We start from the raw sequence: 19,652 nt of genomic DNA on the forward strand, positions 1-19,652 counted from the left end.
ATTTCCTTTCTTTTGAAGTTGCTATTATATTTATTTATTGCGTAGTAAATCAAATAGCATTCATAAATTGCAAAAGGAAGCTTGTTATCTTGATGTTGATTAGATCTACACAATAAAAATATTAGATGCAGTTTAATATCAAACATAATAAAATTAGTAATATTAAGTTAGTAATAGGTTATAAATTGTCATAATACTTATGTTGACATAAAAATTAGAAAAAATAAATATTTTAACCATGCAAAAATCTAGAAAAATAGTGCATGTAGTGTTATTAACATGTTTACCATGACTTAGTAATGTACTTGTTTTATCTAAATTTATTGTTTAATATTTAATGGTGCTAAAAAATAAAAAAAAATTAATATTTTAACTATGCAAAAATTAGTTCTTGTTTAATAACTCCATAGAATGTTATTAGATTACTTTGCCACTTGACCACAAAACTTTGTCACTTGACCACAAGACATTACATATCATTACAATACGTTATTACATTAATTTATCACTTGACTAGAAAACACAACACAATGGTTTTAATACATTACACATCATCATCTAGTGGAACATTAATAACCTTCCTCTTGACGAACGTCCCTTGGTTGTGATTACGGTGTAAGTATGGAACATCCTCTTTGGCTAACAGGATGCTTAGGTCAACCTCGACTGAAAATGGAAGAATATCATTGAACTGATCATAATCTTCTGAAATGTTAGTTTTGTCCTCAACTCTAACGATTTTTCTTTTCCTTGGAAGAACTATGTGGCTCTTTGGCTTGTCATCTAAATTTTTAGCACCCTTCTATTTTGGTTTGCTTGACATGTCTTTCACATAGAAAATTTGAATCACATCATTAATTGGCTAGGACGAATGGTACGTCTCTGTATCCAATCTTGTTAAGGTCCACTGTTGTCATCCCATAGTTTGTCGTTACACCACCTTCATTAAGTTTCAATCATTGGCATCAAAATAGAGAGATTTTCAAAGGTCCATAGTTGAGTTCCCATATCTCCTCAATGACACCATAGTATCTATCTTTTTTCCATTGTTGTCTATTGCATCTATACGGACACCACTATTTTGGTTTGTGCTCTTTTGGTCTTGGGTTGTCGTGTAAAATGTGTACCCATTTATCTTGTATCCTTAAAATGTTGATACTGAGATAGATGGACCCCCTAGCCAACCCTGCTAGTTGCTCTTCAATCGTGTCATCACCCATTAGTCGTCGCCGCAACCAAGAGGCAATAGTGTCAATGTGATGACGTGTAATCCAGGCCTCAGTCTTCCCTTGGTTTGAGGACCGTACAATGGTCTTGTTCTCTCCAAGTATGGAGCCACCAGGAATGATTGTGGCAGGACCGTGAAGTGTGCTTTACAAAATGTACTCTCATCGATGTCCATCCAAGCTTTCCTCGCTAGTGTGCTCTTTCCCTTGAGTCTCCCCTCATGGAGTGATACAGGGACTCCAATCGAACTCAGGTCATCAATAAAGTCAACACAAAACTCAAAGACCTCCTCTGTTCTATATCTCTTTGTGATGCTTCCTTCTGGATGAGCACGATTACGAACATACTTGTTTAGAACTGCCATAAATGATGAGGACATAACCTGCTCGGATATAACCACATTAGTAATTTTTGATTCACAGATGAAACAATTTTTTACCATGATTGTATTTGGTACATTTGATGAATTGATGTTGCACCATGATGTGTGTTCATTGTCATTTTCAGAAATACATATGTTGATCAAAAATAGTGTTAAACACACATGGAAGGCATGGAAGACCAAAGAAGTAGACTGGGGCCAAGTCCAAGTATTCCCAACGTCCTCCACCAGGCCACCACGTCACTTTTAGCCCAAGGAAAGAAAGAGTTCCAATCCAACACGTTTTGGGGCTGAATTCGGACTGCAGCTCTGTGTCAACTTGCAACGGCCACCATGACCTCATCCGGACTTCATTTTAGACGTTCAAGTACTCCTTAGAATTCTCATAAAGTCTATTTTCATATGGATCTAGACTCATACCCATATCTATTCTGAGTCGGCTGCAATCACCTAAATACTACCGAGAGGTTTTCTGTCCAAAGGTGCTGCGTCGCCTTATTTTGGCCCAATGGGCCGTGTATCAAGTTGGGTCCATTAGGGATATGTCCTAGGGTTGGAGCATGACCCAGACACCCCCTGGTCATCCTCCTTGGTATTAATAAGGATTAGAGCCACCACAAACAGATTGAGTTTTGTTTTGTTGAAAGTTTAGCCATTGCTACTTCCTTGTAGACGCGTGTGTCGACTAGACCATCTGTTCTACTTGATTCAGAACCCCAACTTTATGAGTTCAGATTAGTTTTCATCTCCATATTTGCAATTGAGTTGCTTGTTGTACTTGTTCTTGCTTGTTCTTCGATTGCTTGCAGGACGAGTGCCCTAGTGGCCGGGTGACGCGCTCCACAAGATCGCGGCAGCCATTGGAGGTGGTGTATCGGTTGCTAATGCACAGCTTGGAAGGCTGTAGTTGAGCCGTGAACGTCGTCTTCATCGACCAATCGAGTTATCCCACGCCTCTCATCGAAAGATCGAGAATCAACCCTAGGGGGTTCATATCAGTTGGTATCAGAGCAAGGTTTATCGGTGAGAGACTTCTAGTTCTTTGCTGTTTTGAATTTCCTATAGTACAGAAAAGGCAAAAAAGTTAGAAGCCTAGTTCTCCATAATCCCAAAAACCCTTTGAGCCTTTTACTATTACTGCTTAGTTAGGGCTTACTGAATTAACGATTGCATCATCGTGTCAAGTTGCTGGTCTTAGCGTCTAGTCGTTTAGAGTTTTGAGTTCTTGTCACGTTTGTGTCACTATCGCAGATTTGAGTTTATTTGTTTCTCTCCATAAATCAGATTGGATTTCCAAATTCCTTTGTTTTGCTTACCACTATTAACCTAACCTCGCCTCGAAGGTTTCATCCACGTCCATACTTCCATCTGCAAAAAGAAAATCCAACAAGTTCAAAATAGAATTCGATTCGGAGTCCTGTTTCATCCTGAGAAGAAAAGCACCATATTTCCTTCGTCAGGAGTTCGAATAAGGAGTTTAAATACAGCTTGGAAACCTTCACTTGTGCTTTTTCCAAAGGATCTGACCTTGGTCCCAAATTCTTTTTGAGCACTTCGCAATCACCCTGGAGATTTGCGTATCTGCTGGATTTGCAAAACAACCACTTGTTTGACTTTGCTACTGAATCACCCTTCCCAAGGGAATAGTTAATTGCTGTGAGTAGCTTGTTATATCTTGTTGCAAAATTTGAGCTCTGTGATACTTGAAAAAAAAAGAAAAGAAAGACAGAAAGAAAGAAAAGAAAGAAAAAAACAGAAAAAGAAAGAAAGAAAGAAAGAAAGAAAGAAAGAAAAAAAAGAGAAAGAAGAAGAGAAGGGTTTTTCTTTTGTTGTTATTCCTCTCCATGTGATCCTTTCTTGCTGCAGCTTAGTGACTTCGTTTGTGTCCAGGCTCGTGTCTCTAGCACGTACTAGCCTAGGACCAGCACAATAACGTCGTTGAGCGTTTGTTCAATTTGCTTGCAACTAACATGGTTCTAGTACTTCCTTGCTTTAGCCCACCTAGAGCTCCACATATTCGACTACAGCTTGACAGGCTTTTGTTGTTGCGGCATCGATACACTTCACTCCACGGTTGCAGACTTGTTGGTTGCCGTCACCTCCTGTTTGGCTTGGTAAGAACTTGTAAGGGCTTGTTTTAAACAAGTTGAGTTTGAGAGAAATTACAATCGAGAAATCCTAGTAGTTGACAGGAGGATAAATATTATTTTTTTGTTTCTTGTTTTCTACTAATCATGGCAAGTGATACGGAGATTTTTAAGCTGTTGAAACTCGACCTTCATATTCAGATTGTCATTCAACACTTACCATTATATGAAGGTAAGTTTGATCATAAAGCTTATATTGATTGGGAGTTAAAAGTAGATAATGAATTTGATGAGCACGACCTATCTGAGAAACAAAAGATTTATATTGCCTCTAAAATTTTGACTGAATTTGCCTTGCTACAATGGAAACACATTTGTAGGTGTAAGAAAGTTCTATAATCTTGGGAAGACTTCAAATGTCTTTTTAGAGATGCATTCATTCCTCAATATTATGCTAATTATTTGCTTGCAAAATTAGACAACTTGAGACAAGGTAGTAGGACTGTGCAAGAATACTTTCATGATTTTAAAATTTGTATCATGTATGGTGGATTAGATGAATGCATGGAAGATGTTATGAGCAGGTTCATGAGAGGGCTCAATTCTGAAATTCGAACTTTGTTAATTAGCAAATCATGCATACATATTGCTCAATTGTATTGTCTTGCTCTCAATGTTGAAAAGGAAATTCTATTATCTATGAGTACTTGCAATGATGATGTGACCCATAATAACCAAAATTTGTCCACTCGGCATGCCAATGAAGAGCAACAAAAATTGGAACCCATTGCTGATTTTACTTTGTCACAAAATGATTTACTTGCTATTCCTTGAGATAAAGTGGACTTGTGTGCTATTGCTTCTTTAAATCCTATGCCACAAGTAGTGAATAAGTGTGATACTTTTGGTTTGGAACAATACAAATGTGCTCAAGATAAGCCTTTTCATCCTATTACTTGTGCACAAGATGAACTGAATTTGCTGTCCTCTTTAAATACTTTAGGTTATATTGAATTTGATATTCTGTGCCATCTAGATTGTCTAAAAGAGACACTTAAATTTGATTATAGTTTTCCAAGTTTTAATCATTGTTCGCTTCATGCAATTGGCAAATATGACAACAAAGGATAATATTTGGTGCATAAAGTTTATATTTGCTCTAATCTAAAATATCCTTTTGGACTACAATACCATGATCAAATAGAGGGTTGCACTAACTCTAATAATGTTTTGCAAAATTTTCCTAATTTTTCCCATATGCAATAGATTAAGACCAAAGAAGGGGAGCATTACTAGTTGTGGCCATGCAGCATTGCCGTCACTCTGTGCTCCAACATCAAAAGCAAGCACCTTAGAATGCTATTGGAGCAAGTCGAGGACGACTTGCAGCAAAGAAGGGGATAATGATGAGGACATAACCTGCTTGGATATAACCACATTATTAATTTTTGATTCACAGGTGAAACAATTCTTTACCATGATTGTATTTGGTACATTTGATGAATTGATGTTGCACCATGATGGGTGTTCGTTGTCAATTTCAGAAATACATACGTGGATCAAAAATAGTGTTAAACACACATGGAAGGCATGGAGGACCAAAGAAGTAGATTGGGGGCCAAGTACAAGTATTCCCAACGTCCTCCACCAGGCCACCACATCACTTTTGGCCCAAGGAAAGAAAGAGTTCCAATCCAACATGTTTTGGGGCTGAATTCGGACTGCAGCTCTGTATCAACTTGCAACAGCCTCCACGACCTCGTCCGGACTCCGTTTTAGATGTTCAAGTACTCCTTGAAATCCTTATGAAGTCTTTTTTCATATGGATCTAGACTCATACCCATATCTGTTCTGAGTCGGCCGCAATCACCTAAATACTACCGAGAGGTTTTCTGTCCAAAGGTGCTGCCTCGCCTTATTTTGGCCCAATGGGCCATGTATCAAGTTGGGTCCATTAGGGACATGTCCTAGGGTTGGAGCACGATGCCAACACCCCCTGGTCATCCTCCTAGGTATTAATAAGGAGTAGAGCTGCCACAAATAGATTGGGTTTTGTTTTGTTGAAAGTTTAGCCATTGCTATTTCCTTGTAGACGCGTGTGTCGACTAGACCATCCGTTCTACTTGATTCAGAACCCCAACTTTATGAGTTCAGATTAGTTTTCATCTCCATATTTGCAATTGAGTTTCTTGTTCTACTTGTTCTTGCTTATTCTTCGATTGCTTGCAGAACGAGTGCCCTAGTGGCCAGGTGACGCGCTCCACAAGATCGCGACAACCATTGGAGGTGGTGTATCGGTTGCTAAGGCGCAGCTTGGAAGGTTGTAGTCGGGCCGTGAACGTCGTCTCCATCGACCAATCGAGTTATCCCATGCCTCTCATCAAAAGATCGGGAATCAAACCTAGCAGGTTCATATGAATAAACCTCTTGAAAGGGAACATATTGTGTACAAATATAGGACCGAGAACAAAAATCTCTTCAACAAGGTGGACTAGAAGATGGGTCATGATATTAAAGAAGGAAGGTGGAAAGACCATCTCAAAGCTGACAAAGCATTGCACCACATCACTTTGTAGCTTTAGTAGATTGTTGGGATGTATTGCTTCTGAGAAAACATGTTGAGGAATGCACATAGCTTCATGATTGCCATTCTCACATTCTCTGATAGAATACCCCTCAGTGCAACAGGTAGCAATTGTGTTATTAGGACCTGACAATCAAGGGTCGTTAGATTAATGAATTTCTTCTCTTTAATATTTATTATTCCCTATATACTCGAGGAGTAGCCCGATAGGACCTTGATACTATTCAAGCACTCAAATATGCTTTCCTTCTCTTCCATGCGAAGAGTGTAACTAGCAAGATGGAAGTGATGTCCATCATCTCTCTTTTCCGGATGTAGATCATCTTCTTTGTTTCATATGTTTCAGGTCCTGATGTGCTTCAATTATATCCTTTGCCTCTCCATATGTACCCAGGAAACCAAGCACATTCACACAAAGATTTTTCATTAGGTGCATCACATCGATTGCATTATGGACCTCAAGGACTTCCCAATAAGATTGTGAAGCATCCTCACATCAGCGAAGACTAAATCTGATACAAATATCAGTCCCAGGAATCTGATAACCCATTTATTCAATAGATGGTTCATGAACCGTACAACTCTCGAGGGAGCGGGCGAAAAAGTCACGCTGAAACGATAAGTTAAACAACAGCGGTAATGATCCAAGCTTTTGTCCAGATGAACCCTAGACAGCTCTTGGGACTATGCACTAGCGGAAGCATCCTACAAAGGGCCAACGCCACATGCAATGTTGGGTGCGGAAGCGACCTCCTACTCGAAATCCTCGATGATGAAGTCAGGGTCTTCCTCTGAAGTAACAAAACAAGGGTGAGTACAAAAGTACTCAACAAGTCCAACCCCATCCACGAAAGGGATACAATCAAGAATATACATAAGATATATTGAGAATAAGGTTTAGGTTTAATTGCAATAAAGCTAGATTTTAACGCGTGCACGGGTTTGTTTTCAAAGGAGTTTTCACAAAGCATTTGTGTAGTAACCGAATTATTGAGTGAGGTTGATCCTACACAAAAGATCCAAGTTTTAATGCTACTGGACTCCCCGTCCGCTGTAGCTCACAGCACAACTGCCGGACACTTCCAAAATCCAACACACGCCATGAAAATCATCCATCTCCCAAAGCTAGTTATGTGCCCAAATTGTAACTTGTTCAATACCATGAACACGGCTATTCAAATAGGTTTTAACTCTGCAAAGGTGTACACTTTACCCACAAGTAGGGTACTGCAACACAAACACCTTAGTGTAGGCACAGATCCTATCAAAGCAATTACCCACCTTAGCTAAGACCTAATAACTCATCATGGAAGCAACCATGGGGCTAAGGACCTACCAAAGAGGTCTTAATTGGGACCTAAGCCTACACGTGCTTACTCCTTCACCATGAGCTCCCATTGCTCATCCAACACACCGATGATAATTAGACTCGCTAGTGGGATTTATGCTAAGCCTTTACCTCATACAAAGGTTGACGGGTTGCACGATGAAATTTTGGGTTAGGCAAGATGACACATCAACTCGGTCCTTACCCACGACAAGATCGATATCTCCCAACCTGCTCAACCACTAAGGAATGAGCCCAGCTTGGTATTTCATAAAAGAAACACCCATCCATCTCATCTAAATATTTTTTTCCTTTATTTCTCGAAACCCATTTATTTCATTTTAAAACACTCACACCTTTATTCTTTCATAGAAACACATTGTAGTCATGATTGAAGTGTAATAAATTGAGTAACGGGGTCCTAAGCATTCTAGCAATGATTATCATCTAAACAAAGCATGTCGTATTTAGAGATAATTCTAGGACATTCAGGAATAATCATAGCAATCAAGGGGTGGCTATCCAACCGTGTTTCAGCAGAAAATCAATATGCAATTTATAAAAATAGGCTAATAGGTTCTATTTGAAAAACTAGGATAAATATAAAACAAAGGGTGAGATTGCACTTGCCGTCTTCGAATCCTTCCGGAAGCTCCTGCTCGTGGTACGGGTCCTCAGGCTCAGGCTCGCGGTACTGGCCTTCAAGCTCCTCCTCGGGCTCCCCCTACTTGGTTACTCCGTGATCTACGGCACACACAAGTGGACACAAAATAAATCAAAGGGAAAAAATTTTTACCTGTTGAGCTTGAAGAGAGGAAGTGAACTAAAATAGAAAAGGCGGAGTAGTTTCAGGGAATTTGTAGATGACTCAGTGGGAATAGATTTGAGAATGATGTGGTCGAATTTGGGGTTTATTGGAGGAAGTTTGGCGCATAAAATGACAGGATGAAGGTGGTTAGAGGCTGATTTCAAAGGGCCCAGGAAACTTTTTGCAGGAACCTAAGAGAGGGAGGGGCTCTGGTGGAAAAGGAACAAGAGAAGGGGGTGTCTTGGTGTAAAAAGGGAAAAGGGGAGGGGTTTATAGGTGAAACGCGTTTCTTCCCACTGAACAGAGTAGAGGAGGGGTAGGAAAAGGGGGGCAATCTACGGCGGCGGCGCCGGTGGCACGCCGGGGCGTGGCGGTGGCTGGGAAGAGGGGGAGAAGGAAGAGGGGAGTGAGGGAGCTCCATTCCCCATCTCACATTGGGCTGGAACAGCCTATGGTGGCAGCGGCAAGCGACAGTGGTGGTTAGGGGCGGCGGCACTAGGGAACTCAGGAGAGGAAGGAGCTGGCCGAGGATGTTCGTGGTGGAGTTGAGGGGTAGAGTGGGGAGCCCTTTTATAGGCCGGAGGTGAGGGGAGGACAACCACGGGTGGCGCCTCGGAGAGCACAGGGAGAGACGGCAGGCGGCCGGGATGCTCGGGCACGGGCGGCGCTATAACGGCGACAAGATGGCGACAACAACTGGGTGACGCTATAGCAGTCAGCAGGGCGGGATTCACGTGCGCGTGCATGGTGGCGCGCACAGCGAGGCAAAGAGCGGGGTCGAGCGTAGCACACGACGCGAGGGCATGCTCGTGCATGGCTAGGGTGCAGTGGTGCATGCTTGCTGGTGCACGGAGGCAGGCAACAGCGAGCGCAGCGATGGGCAGCAGGGCGGTGGCGTGGAGCAGCGCGGCGACAAACGCGGTGACGGCGGGAAGCGGCTGGGGGGCGGTGCGGCGTGCACGGTCGGGCATAGACGACCGGGGCACGGTGGCATGGACCGGCGCACGAGTGCGGTGCAGGGCTGGGCGCGACAGCTTGGAACGGTCGTGCGCGTGGCGAGGGGAGGAAGGCGGGATGCTGTGCGGTGGCGTTGAGCGCAGTGGTGCCTAGCGGCCGGCGCGGTGAGCTCTGGTGCTAGTGGTGTGCAGGGTCCATGGTGTGGGCCAGGTGAGCGCAGCTAGGGCAGGGCGACGTGCAGCGATGGTGAGCACAGGGCGCATGCATGGGGGCCAGGTGGCGCAGGTGCATGCGGGGCTAGGCGCAGCGCGCTGGGAGAGGGGGACGAGAGGAACAGGCGTGGCGGAAGGAAGAAGGAAGGAAAGGAAAAGGAAAAGGAAGGGAAAGAAAAAAGGGGAAAAGGAGAAGGGAAAAAGGGAGAAAAAGAGAGAGGAAAAGAGAAGAAGAAAAAGAGAGAGACAGCGGCGATCGCGAAATGGGTTTTTTTGGAGATCGTCAATAAAAGATTTTGAAAGAAATTTTTAGCGAGTAATTTTTATTGGTGAAATATTAAGGATGTTACAAACCTACCGCACTTAACTTGAATCTCATCCTCGAGATTCAGCTGAATCCTAAAGAGATGGGGAAACTCTTTCTTGAAAGCATCCTCATGTTCCCAAGTGGTTTCCTTTTCACCATGCCTACTCCATTGGACTCTGCAAATCCACACCACTGAATTTCTTGTTCTCTTAGTGACAGTGTCTAAGATCTTGATGGGCACTTCTTGATACCAAAGATCCTTCTACAAATCTACTGTTTCCACTAGTACTTGCTCTTCGGGCACTCTCAAACATTTCTTCAACTGGGAGACATGGAATACCGGGTGTATATTTGACATTTCTTCAGGCAACTGAATACGGTATGCCACAGCTCCAATTCTTTTCAATACCGAGTATGGTCCAATATACCGAGGGGCTACTTTTCCTTGGACTTGAAACCTTCGAGTCCCTCAAATCGGTGAGACCTTGAGGTAGATGAAATCTCCTTCATTGAAGCTCAACTCTCGTCTCCTTTTATTCGAGTAACTTTTCTGTCTGGACTGTGCTGCCTTGAGCTTCTCTTTGATTTTGGCCACTTGGTCTTCTGCCTCTTTTATAAAGGTTGGTCCGACTAAAGTGCGTTCTCCCACTTCTGACCACATTAAAGGTGTCCTGCACTTTCTTCCATAGAGAGCCTCAAATGGCGACATGCCTAAACTGGCCTGATAACTATTGTTGTATGAGAACTCTACATATGGTAAACTCTGTTCCCAGTCCTTGCCATTGATAAGGACACATGCTCTCAACATATCCTCCATAATATGATTTACCCTTTCCGTTTGGCCATCTGTCCATGGGTGATAAGCTGAACTAAAATCCAATTTGGTGCCTATGGCTTTATGCAGACTTCTCCAGAACCTAGAAGTAAATTGGGTACCTCTATCCAAAATAATTCTGCTAGGTACATCATGCAGCTTCACTATGTTGTCCACATAGAGTTGAGCCAGTTTTTCTCCACCATAATTGGTCCATACGGGCAAGTAGTGGGTGAACTTAGTGAGTCGGTCCACTATTACCCATATGGAGTCATTCCCTTTCCGAGTCTTGGGCAATCCAACCACAAAATCCATACAAATTTCATCCATTTCCAAATCGGGATGGGTAACGGTTGCAGTAAACCTATTGGCTTCTGGTGCTCGGCCTTGACTCTTTGACAAGTATCACAGTGAGCGATGAACTGGGCTATGTTTGCCTTCATCCCATTCCACCAGTATTGTTGCTTTAAATCCATATACATTTTGGTGGCTTCTGGATGGATGGAGTATGCCAAGTTATGGGCTTCATCCATGATGATCTGCCAAAAATTCCCCTCCTTGGGTACGCAAATTCTATTTTTGTACCACAAGGTTTCTTTATCATCCACTTTGAAATTGGGTGCTTTATTTTCTCCAATGTGCTTATGGATTTTCATTCAATTATGATCTGAACATTGGGCTTTTCTGATTTTCTTTTCTAGGGTGGGATGAACACTTAGCTTGCGACTGAAATCCTAGGGAACTATGTGTACATTTAACTGGGCCATTTCCTCTTGCAGAAGAGCATCCTTGGGTTCGGGCTGTCCATAAGATTTCCTGCTTAAGGCCTCTACTACCACATTAGATTTGCCGAGGTGGTAATGGATCTCCAGATTATGATCCTTAACCAATTCTAACCACCTTCTCTGCCTTAAATTCAAATCTGGTTGGGTGAAGATATACTTCAAACTTTTATGGTCAGTGTAGATCTCACGCTTATTCCCAATCAGATAATGCCTCCAAATCTTGACGGCATGCACCACGGCTGCAAACTCCAAATTATGGGTTGGGTAGTTTTGCTTATGAGACTTAAGCTGGCGGGAAGCATATGCCACTACTTTCCCATCTTGCATCAGGACACATCCTAATCCTTGTCGGGATGCATCACAATAAATGGTAAAGTCCTGCTGAATATCTAGCAAGGTTAAGACTGGGGCGGTTGTCAACCTCTTTAATTCTTGGAAGCTTCTTTCACATGACTCTGTCTAGGTGAATTTCTTATCTTTCCTAAGCAGTTCTGCCATGGGCCGGGCTATCTTGAAAAATCCTTCAATAAATCTCCGATCATACCTAGCTAACCTAAGAAAGCTTCTGATTTCACTAACATTGGTGGGCTGCTGCTAGTTGGAAACTGCTTCAACCTTCTCGGGATCAACCGCTACTCCTTCGGTGGTCAAAATATGGCCAAGGAAAGCTAGTTTCTCAAGCCAAAATTCAAATTTGCTGAATTTGGCATAGAGCTTGTGCGCTCTCAGCTTTTCTAGCACCACCGGTAGATGCTGCTCATGCTCTTGGATGCTTTTGGAGTAAATAAGTATGTCGTCGATAAAGACTACGACAAACTTATCTAACTCATCCATAAACACCTTGTTCATGAGATTCATGAAATATGCAGGTGCATTGGTTAGTCCAAAAGACATCACGGTGAATTCAAATTGACCATAACTGGTGACAAAGGCCGTCTTCGGGGTGTTACTCTTCTTAATCTTGAGCCGGTGGTACCTGGACCTCAGATCAATCTTGGAGAAATACTTGGCTCCCTTCAGCTGATCAAAGAGGTCATCTATTCTGGGGAGAGGATACTTATTCTTAATAGTGACCTCATTCAACGAATGATAATCCAACCACATCCTCATGCTTCCATCTTTCTTCTTGACAAAGAGGACTGGAGCTCCCCACGGGGATGAGCTAGGTCTGATAAAACCACTTTGCTGCAATTCCCCTAACTGCTTTTTTAGCTCTGTCAACTCAGATGATGTCATTCTATAGGGTCTTTTGGCTATGGGAGAGGTTCCAAGGATAAGATCAATTACAAACTCTACGTCCCTGTCTGATGGCATTCCAGGTAGTTCTTCAGGAAGGACATTGGAGTATTCACCCACTACCGGGACTTCCTCTATAGCCTCAGCTTCTATGTTCAAAACCATTGGATCCGGTCCATTTCCCTAAGTGTGACAAGTTATTTGCACCCCATCCTGATTGGTCAGGCATACTATCTTATCAGCACACCCTATGTGACCATCATGTAGGCTTAACCAATCCATCTCGAGGATCACATCTATCCTCTTAGACTTAAGTACTACTAAATCTCCTAGGAACTCTACCCCACTTAAATTGATCCTTACCCGAGAACAACCTAGTTGACACTGAATGTCAGCTCCAGGTGTCTGGGTTAATAGGGGTAACTTTAGTTGTACTGTAGTTATATTGTGCTTGTTCACAATGTTTGATGATATGAAAGAATGTGATGCTCCACAATCAAAAAGTATTGTTGCCAAGGCTGAGCTGATTAGGAACTCACCGAGTACTATGCCCTGAGCTTCTCGAGCCTCTTGCGCACTGATGTGGTTGATGTGGGCTCGTCCAAATGACTGCTAGGGCTGCCTCATCTGCTAGTTGTTGTTGCTGGTGGGCTTGTTGTTTTTGCTGCGGATTGGGACGTGGTTGTCACTTCATAAAGCTAGCCTTGGTCCACTCATAGAGTTGGAGAAGGCTGAGATTGCCGACTTGTTGGTGTACGGACAGTTGGCGATAAAGTGCCCTATCTCACGGCAGTTGAAGTATGCCCTGCTGTTGCTGGTAGTATGGCTGGCGCTGCTCTATGGGGCCTTGACACTACTCCGGAAGGGAATACCGGACTGGTGAGAACCAGAGGCTTGAGTTGGAGTCCTGTACTGCATGGGGACATGGGGCCTATGTCATAGAAAGCTGAAATTTCTCTGCTTCTGGAATCGATCCAGTTGACGAGTCTTGTTCTCCATGAACTTGCGCTTGTTATCCTTTCTTTCCTCTACCTTGGGCTTCTCAGTCAGAATGGCCTTGTTCATCAAGGTGTTGAAGTAGAGGAAAGTGTTGGGTGTCAGTAGGGTCCTTAGATCTGCATTCAGGCCCTTCATGAACATGTCTTGCTTTTTCTCATCCTTGTCTACATTTCTCGGGGCATAATGGGCCAACTCCATGAACTGATAAATGTATTCCTCCACAGTCTTACTATCTTGACGCAGTTCGCGGAACTCATCTGCCTTGCATTTCATAGTGGCAGCCGAGATGTGGTAGCAGCGAAAGTCGGTCACAAACTCTTCCCAAGTGTTGGTGTAGGCATCCTGGGCTGCCGTGCAGTAGTTCTCCCACCAAGCAAGGGTTGTCCTAGTGAGCTGATGAGTAGCCAAGTGAACCTTGTCCCTATCTTCACAGCCAAATGGCTCCAGCTTCCTTTTGATGACCCTTAGCCAATCATTAGCGTCCAAAGGATTGATGGACCCGGCAAAAGTGGGTGTTTTGGTCCTGAGGAATTCTATTAGCTTCTCATTTAGATCTTGCACACGGGGCCTCGAGCGGTTGATGATGGTTGCTAAGGCTTCTAGCAAAAGTGTCTAGTTGTGCATCACTTGTACTAAATCAATAGCAGGCAAGGCTGGTAGTTCTTGTCCTGCATGGCTTTCTCCTCTACCTTCCTGCTGGTTAACTTCCTGATCAGCACTTTTCTCCACAGGGGGCGGTTCCTTCCTTTCTTGATGCCTTTCCACACTTGGGGTGACATGGGTCTGGCTGGGAGAAGTCCTGGTGGCATGCTTGGAAGGCATCTGTAGATAGAGCAGGATTTCATGAGACTTAGATTTGAGTTCAAGGTGATGTTTAAGTTAATTAATTTGTAGTTTCAAAAAGATAGAATCCACCTCTTGTCGACAAGCACACACGCTACCAACACAACAAGCACAAATGATTTTATCTTTGCTAGGGGGGTTACAACACTTGGGGTAAGGCCAAAACACGCTCTACACGACTGAGTACAACAACTACAACTGAAAGGGGGTACAAATCTAACTTCTGACTAGGGTGGCTTCGTTTCTTGGGATACAACTCTGAGCTGAGTACCCTACTCGTGAGGCGAGTCTCCATCTTTGACGGAGTGATCTTCTGGCGGAATGAGGAGTGCCAGCACATCGCCATCCATCGAGGGTGGCTCGATGATTTCAGAGCCTCTTCTAGAAGTCTCTGTGGGTGGTGGTGCTGGTGGAGCATTGGGTCTCTTTCGCTTGCTGGATCCTGGGGTGACGAGGATCACATCCAGGATCAGGGTGTTCTCATCTTCAAAGGCCAGCATCCTCCTCCTAGCACAATTCACGAGATGTGCCTCCTTCAATTCCTAGGAGTGCTGATCCTCGGCCTCCTTACGGGACTTAATGGCAGCAGCCTCATTACTTTGGGCAGCTGCAGCTTGTGCCTCGCCTACTGCTAGCTTCACCTAGAGTCTCCTTACCATGACTTCTGCATCCTCGGCCCTGCGAATCTGTTGCTTTAGCTTCGGGGCCTGCTCGTCATAGAGCTCGTCCAGGGTGAGGAGGTAGGCAGCCATGTGGAGCATGGTGGGGTCATCCTCGCACTGTCCATGTCCTTCCAAAGTTCTCACCCAGGCCAGCTAGACCGGGCGGTTTTTCTTGACGGGCGGGTAAAACCTCATCGGAGTGCAGCCCATGTGCTTCTCGTATATCTAGCATAGGCAACGCACAGCCTTTCGGGCTGCCACTTGGTACATGGCCTTGTGCCAAAAACCAGTGCACTACAAGGTTTTGTCACTAATGTGACCAATTTTTTTTTGCAACAGGCGACTTTCGTTGCAATACATAGGGGTTCTTACGACAATAGTCCATTTTGGTTGCAATAGGGGTGTCATATTGCCACCATTTGTGTAGCGTTGCGACAAAAACTTAGTCGTTGCAATAGGTACTTTATATCGCAACGAATATTTGTTGGTTGTAATTGCGGCGATGTATTGCCACGCTATTTTATAGTGGTAGCAATTAGTTTTCCATATTGCAACGATTATAACACATTGCGATAAGTACTATCGTACGTTGCAAAAGAGTCTTAGATGTAGCAACAAACTCGGTGTTGTTGCAAAAGATATCTTGGTTATTACAATGAAAATAGTGTGGTTGCAAAAGAAATCTTGGTTATTGCAACGAAAATATACAATGTTGCAAATGAGTCTTAGATATTGCAATGCTAATATGAATCGTTGCAACTAGTCTTAGATATTGCAACACTAATATATAGTCGTTGCAATATAGGGGAATGCATGGTTGCAATAGATGAGTTTGTGGGTGCCACCAGCTTGGTTATGTTGGTGGACCTTTATTTTGACCCACACATATGGCAGGCCTTTCTTTCATGAGCTGAGAGGCCTAATCCTGGTCTATGTCGTCCTAGCGTCACCGTGCGGGATGACACGGGCATTGTCCAATTCCATACTTTCAATACAAGGTATAAAATCGATCCAGACCTATCGCAATTAATTAATTAATTAATGTGCATGCTGAAAAACTTGAGTTATTCAATTATTAATATATCTATTCATTCAGCTTTTATAATACTAGTTGATAGTAATAATACCGATGGAGGAACCTATATTTTATGCAGGTTATTCAGGAGGTTATATTGTGTTCAATATCTAACTGACATAAGTTTATTGTTTCATCAGTTTGCACATGGACGAATTGAGGAAAACCGACACGCATAATGTTGATCGCAGGCACAAGGCTCAATTATATTGGTTCGAGCGTAAAGTGAGTCATATATATTTCTGTTCAATTTTATTTATCACACTTAAATATATATGTTCGTAACATATCTTTCAAAATTTTCGGAGTGTAGATCAAGAACCTACATGCAGAGGGAAAAGCAGATGAAATGATTTACTCTCTGTCTCATGGTCCAGAACAAATAGTTACTGTGACGAGCAGGTGTTCCATCAATGGGTATTTCTTCCGAAGGTCAGATGTAGAGAAAAATGTATCAACACAGAATAGTGGTGTTGTCGTCAAGAACAATGATGGCATGAAATGGTACGGAGTGATTAAAAAAATCATCACCCTTTATTGGCCTAAACAGCATGAAGTCACATTGTTCGAGTGTGACTCGTACGATGTTCCTGCACCAAATAAGAGCAAATCCAGAGGGTACAGTAAAGATAAATTTGGGATTATCAATATTGATACCACTCGGTTTTGCTACTCAGATGATCCATACATCCTGGCAACACAACCGAAGCAAGTGTGTTATTTGAAAGGCGGGAAGAAAGGTACTAAATGGTGCAGTGTCCTCAAAATGAAACCTAGGACCATGTTTGCCATGCCGGAAGTAGAGGACAGTGTTGGTGATACAAATGTGGACTTGATTATCATAGGAGTAGAACAAATGAATGTTGAGGACCATCAGAAGGCTTTGACAAACTGGATTAGGCAAGACGTGCAAGGGTTATCTGGTGATGCATCTGTACTTCAAAAGGTGGTGCCCATGCCTAAACTGGATCATGCGGAAATACCAGAAGATGAAGATGATTCTGATGACGCCTACATTGGTGATGGAGTTCTTGCTCCAGCCAATATACCTAGAGAAGATGAAGATATTTTCTTTGTGTAATTTGGAGTTGCAAAGTTTACTTCGTGAGCGGAGGCGGAGGCGTGGCCGTCGTCATGGCCGCATAGCCTCGGCTGTCGTGCCTCTGGATCCGTGCAGCCCTGGCCGCCGTGCCCCCAGATTCGTGCCGCGCTGCTCTGATCTACTTCGGATTCGGGCCACACTGGCCTAGTCACCGCTCCTCGGGGCTGCGCCGCGCCCCGGTTGCCGTGCCACTGGATCCGGGAAAAGGGGCCTTTGCCGCCCATGGTCGCGCCTCCCGCGCTCGATTTGGGGGCCAGCGAGGCTAGGATGGCGTGGCGGCAGTGTGGGATCGGGCGGCGGCGGAAGGTGCGGGGCCTGTGGAAGGAAGGCCAGAGGTGCCGCTGTATGGATAAGACTGGAACGCGTGGGCGGGTGGCGGTGCGGCTGCCATGGCAGTGAACGAATAGGAGCTAGGGTTTCAGGGGATCCGTTTGACTTTTGTTTCATGTGGATGCGATCCGATCCGTCAGATCGAGGAACCGATGGTCAGGAAGAGATGGGCCGTAAAGGCCGCGCGGACAAACAAAAAAGATGGCCCAGATCTATACTTTTAGGCCCGTTAAATAAATGCAATAGGTGTTATAATTACTTAACTTAAGAATAAATACAATCAAATTCTCAAAATGTATATTATGAGAAAGTAAATGATTTCAAATGAAAAATCCGCATTACATAAAACAACATCATACTGGCAGATCTGCTAAACATGTTGTTATGAACGATGATGATCGGGATGTTTGTGAAGGTGAAGAAGGTGATCATGATGATGGCGTCTCATCCACTAAACTGTTTTCATCGCTAATTAGTGGTGCCATACATGGTGAAATTAGAGGTGATCAGGAGCTAAATGAGTCAGCAACAAATTTTTCAAGTTAATGGAAGAAGCTAGGAAAGAAGCAAACATGGTTCGAACCTGGGATCCCAGGTAAGAGAAAAAAATTCAGAAAATGGGGTGCAAAAATCTGGAAAGAAAAGAAAAATATGCAAAATTTATGAATTGATCATGAACGTCTTAGCTAGAAACCACCATACTTACCATTAAGCTACATGTTCTTTGGTTTAGATGTGTGGTATTTAATTGTTTTTAACACAATTTGTTGCACTGTTACTTCCGTAGCAACCCTTGGGCAAGGACGTCACGTCACCCAGCCACTTGCCCGCCACGTCACCAGCCACCAGCCCCGCGCCACATCACCCGGACAGCCCAGCTGCCAGGCCACGCGGCCCAGCTGCCAGGCCAGGATTCGAACCTAGGTCTCTGGGTTCACTAAGGTTAATGCGCACCACTAAGCTATTACCTCATTTTTTATTTACTAATGAGAAAAATCATATATATAGTTATATTCTGAGCAGCTATTTTTGAACCGTGATCTGTATAGCTTATTTTTTAGTTTGGATATTTTTTGAACAGTGAACAGATTATATATATAGATATTTTTTGAAAATTATCTCGTGTTTTTTTCGAAACACAGTTTAGACATAGAGGATCGCAAATTAATCTGACTCCTAGGAATAATACCTATTTCTCAAAGCTAGCTAGGGATACTAGAGTTGGAGTTGTTCCGTTAGTTCTGACAAAACAAAAAAAAATGCATCGAGCAGAGTGTGTCTTGTATACTCATTTCTCTGGACGCCAGTCTTTCTTTTTTTGTGAGGGTGAACATGGCCGGCCGTCCATTGATTGCCCGCCGCGCTACATCACTTGGCATTGCCCACCACACTTCCTAGCCTGAAATTAAGCTGAAACTCTACTGCTGATCGAAAGAAGTGCCCGGTGGCAACCAACAAAATCATTTGGCACATGCTTTCTCCAAGGATAAAGCCCAAACAACCAATAATTCATGTATAGCTTTCCATATTTATATATAATACTATTCATGAACAAATATTCTGATGAGGTGGCAACCAAATATTCATGAACAAAGGTGGTTCATTGTTAGATGAGCTAAAGTATACCTCACATTCCAATACATCAATCTCTTTTGGAGATAGAAGTTTGAATTGTCCCTAGATGACAATTGAATTTTGACTTGAGTTGTGTGAAACAATGTGAGAGGTCTATTCATTTTGTGAACAACGTACTCTCTATTTTTTGTAAAATCTTATAAAACTTTTATGTCAAGCTTGTAGACCCAAAATATGTTGTTGTGTCAATTTTTAGATTTTTCTAACTAAATTTAGATATTTTTTGCAATTATTATGTCGTAAATGAAAGGTTGTGTCCAAGTTTGAGGTGCATACAAGT

The sequence above is a fragment of the Setaria viridis genome, chromosome 5 (genome assembly GCF_005286985.2).
Source record: "Setaria viridis chromosome 5, Setaria_viridis_v4.0, whole genome shotgun sequence".
In the NCBI taxonomy this organism is placed as follows: domain Eukaryota; kingdom Viridiplantae; phylum Streptophyta; class Magnoliopsida; order Poales; family Poaceae; genus Setaria; species Setaria viridis.